Source organism: Coffea eugenioides, chromosome 3 (genome assembly GCF_003713205.1).
Source record: "Coffea eugenioides isolate CCC68of chromosome 3, Ceug_1.0, whole genome shotgun sequence".
Classification (NCBI taxonomy): domain Eukaryota; kingdom Viridiplantae; phylum Streptophyta; class Magnoliopsida; order Gentianales; family Rubiaceae; genus Coffea; species Coffea eugenioides.
In genome coordinates this window covers 33992832-33997005 of record NC_040037.1, presented here as the reverse complement: position 1 = coordinate 33997005, position 4174 = coordinate 33992832, and the positions used below count along the sequence as shown (strand labels likewise).

Below are 4174 nucleotides of genomic sequence, written 5' to 3'. Positions count from 1 at the left end.
AAACTTAAGCCATTAAATTTCGACCCCTTACTTGCATATTAATTGCCCTTTCTTTATCTCTCAGACCAATGTAAGACATAATCTTTTACTCATGAATCTACCATGTAAATCAAATTTTATTAGACAACTTCCAATAATCCGTTAATGAAATTTGCTTTTTGTCAAAAAAAAAAATGGAATAGAATTGCAAATGAGCCTTGCTCGTTGCACCTATTGTAGCGGACTCTGGATATGCTTTAGAGAAGATTTTTCAGTTATTTTGGAGTGGAATCATGAGAATCAGAGGTAAGTTTCTAAACCATGGAGAGACTAGTTTATCAGAAGGTGTGTGTGTGAACATGCATCTGATGTAATATACTGACAAAGGGGCGCAGGAATGCCTTTGTAGCCTTTTATCTCCAAAACAGATAGCTGTGTAATTTGAAAATTTACTTTTTTCAGTTTTTAAAATGCACTGATGCAGCTCATAAGTGTTCTGGGCATCCAATCATTTCACTAATTCTGTCCAAGATATGTAACAGAAGTTTCTTAAACGGGGTATCTGTTATTTGACTAAACCTCGGGGTTTGGGCAGATAGTTTGGCCAAACCTCAAGAGAGGTAGATGTAATTAATCCTTCTTTATTTACAAATGGTAGAAAAAAAACAAGGGAATACCAAATGTGTTGACTTCTGCATTAATTTTTTCCAATACCCCGGTTAGATCAATCATCAATGAAGGTCTTAATTTGTGGTGCTTAACTTGAACATTTCTTTATTTCTTCTGGCGGCTTAATAAGAGGCTGACTTTTTCAATTAAATGCTTAACGTTGATTATTCACCTAGTTAATTACTAATATAATCTCAGCAATCTATAACATTTCTAAATTTCCTATTGTACTTGCCAGCAATTATGCAGATGGTTGTTCAATTTCTCCTAGTAGCCAGGTCCAGTAGAAGATTTCAATCCAACCGGCACTTCAAAAACTATTGAGCAATTTGCCTAATCTATGAATTGACTTGCCCATGAAGAAATATATAATTGACACTGGGCATCAAGATCGCCAAAGAAACTAGATACAAGTGTTATTAAAACATGGCAAATTCGTACATCCAACTTCACTTTGTAGCATTATTCTTCCTTGCAAGTCTTACAATCCCCTCTAATTGCCTTCCTGGCCTTTATCCTAAAGCCCCTGTTGCCCTCTTTGTCTTTGGTGATTCACTTTTTGATCCTGGAAACAATGACCTCATTAAGACAACCACTACTTTCCAGGCAAATTTTCCACCTAATGGAGAAACATTTTTTAAGCTCCCAACCGGGAGGTTCACTGATGGCCGCATTATCCCTGATTTTATAGGTAAGAGCGCTTTCTTGCAAAAATCTATATGTTTACAAATTAATCTTACGTGCTAAAGTGTGTGCAAATAGAGTATTTGATACTTGATACGTTATGCATCTATATCTGTTAGTGCTTAAAGAAAAAAACTTTTATAATGATGGTGTTTAAAAGATTAATCTTTAAAATATATTTAAAGCTAGTTGCGACTTTTTTGCAGCTGAATTTGCAAAATTATCTCTAATTCCACCATACCTGCAAACTGGATATCATGAATTCTTGACTAATGGCGTGAACTTTGCATCTGGCGGTGCTGGTGCTCTTGCTGAAACTAATACCGGATTGGTACGTATTAACATGTGATTATGAGCAATTAATTCCAATATTTTAGTCACAGCTAATTGCTAAGAGGTCAGTTTTTCATGTCATTTTTCAGGTGATCGACCTTAAAATGCAATTCAAGAGCTTTAGGAAAGCTAAGAAACATTTGAGGTTGAACATAGGTAAAAGAGCAACAAGACGAGTGGTGAAAAATGCTGTATACTTGTTTAGCATTGGTAGTAATGATTACTTGAGCCCGTTGACTAATAATTCCAGTATATTTAAGTTGTATGCACCACAAGATTATGTAGCAATTGTGGTTGGCAACATTACATCGGTGGTTCAGGTAATATTCCGATTTTCTTTCTTTTTCAACCTTTTTTTTTCTAAAAATTTTTTTAGCAGGAAAATTGTGGGGTTTAAGAATTCAGAATCTCTAAGTTACAAAATTTCAACCTTAATCACTAGATCAAAACCTTCTCGACTATTTTCTCTTTCAACTTTGTCAACTCTTTATTGCTAATATTGGAATTTCCTTAGCCAACACATATTGGCTTAGTTGATAGTGCCATTTCCTCTAAAAAAGGATCGCAAGTTGTCGAGGGCCTATTCTAACCTATGGTAATGATCGAAACTGAAACTACCTAAACTTTTTAGTGCCGTAACTGAAACTTCGTTATACCAATGGTTAAGTGTTTATGTTTCTCGCATTGAAGTACATCACAAACCATCTCAAATATGTGGATGGGGCTTCATAAGTTTCATTTTTGACAAATTTACCCTTCGATGTAATTGGGTCGAAAATGGAATAATAAAAGTTCGAATCTGGTGTAACTAAGTTAAGAAATAGTGTAACAAAATATAAAATTACTAATCTACCCGAAATGAAGTAAAATACAATTTGTGATTCCCATTTCTACATTTTTTTTCCCTTCTCGCCCCTTCCCTATATGTTGCCTTTTGGCATAGTGTGTTTAATATCCATGTATCTAATCCCATTGTTAATTGACTCACAGAAAATTCACAGGGAAGGTGGAAGAAAATTCGGGATTTTAAATTTGTGGCCGCTGGAGGAAATGGAGAGTGCGTGGAACAGGTCACAGCTTTGGCTAAATTACACAACGTATTGCTTTCCCAAAAACTCCAGTTGCTACAAAAACGGCTCAAAGATTTTAAGTACTCGTATTTTGACGTCTTCACAGCTTCCATCGCGACAATTCAAAATCCTTCCAAATTCGGTATGTTCTTGAACACTTTCACGAATGATGGGGAAAATTCTCAAGTACTACAATCTTTCATATTAGAAGCAGAGAAATGTCTTCAGAATTAGTGGCATCTCTATTTCTAATTAAAAAATGATAATAAATAAATGTCTTTAAAATATAAAGATTGGCCATTTTTTCAAAAAACAAGTTTTTCAAATACAATGCTACAGTAGTATACAATAATTCAAAAAATATCTCATCCATATAATATATCAAATATTTCAAAAAATTTTTATAATAAAAATTTTTCATATACACTGCTATAGTAAAATTTTTTCAAAACACCCCTAAAAGGAGCTAATCCAAACGGAGCCTATGTATTAAAGTATAAATTATCTTCATGTTCGTACTCTTAAAAAATACCGTATGTTTTGGAGATAATTAATTATTTAACCATTGTGAGTTTAACTAATCATTTTTTTCAATCCCAAAAATGAAACCATGCTTCTCGATCCAGAATCAAGATTCGACTCCTCTTCCAATTACTCTCCTCTTCATTTACCACAATAGAAATTGGATGCATGACACATATTTCATTAGTCAGTGAAATCCAAATGTGTAATGTAAAAAGTGGAGAAGAGAGTAACTGGAAGAGAAGTCGAAGAGACACAGATGTCTTACATCCAAATCTGTATTGTGAGAAATGAAGGGGGGGGGGGGGGGGAAGGAAGAGGAGCTAGATCCTCACATCTCCAATTCCTAAATTGCTACTTCTAATATCATTATTTTCTCTTATTATGGGACTAGATCTTCTTTAAAATAGTAGTATAATACTGCTGACAATTAGCAAAGGTAGTAGAGTAACATTTTATTCGTTGGTTACTTAAAAAAGGTTTTAAGGAAGTGAAGAGTGCATGCTGTGGTAGCGGCCCATTCCGAGGATATTTTAGCTGCGGAGGAAAGAGAGGAATGAAAGAATACGAGCTATGTGATAATCCCAAAGATTATTTATTTTTCGACGCTATTCATCGGACTGAAGCGGCCAACTTGCAGTCTGCGGAGGCGATGTGGGGAGGGCCTCCCAACATAACAGGGCCTTACAATCTCCAGTCGCTGTTTCTGCTTTAATTTCTGGTGAGGACTTTGTAAGTTGTGTAAATTTGATGTTCATTACTCCAGATTTTCTTCTTATATATATATATATATATATATATATTTGGTCATGTATTAGAATAATAATTTTAATAATAAAAAGTTACAATTTCAACAATGGAGCAGTATAATATTACGGTGTTTGTTCTACAGTCAACCAGGGTAGTTTTTATACTAA

At 34.4% G+C, this 4174-nt stretch overlaps 1 pseudogene; it reads left to right on the top strand.

Annotated features, from left to right (window-relative positions):
• Positions 1–1074: 1074 nt before the first annotated feature.
• LOC113766444 lies at positions 1075–3972 on the top strand (annotated as a pseudogene).
• Positions 3973–4174: the final 202 nt, after the last annotated feature.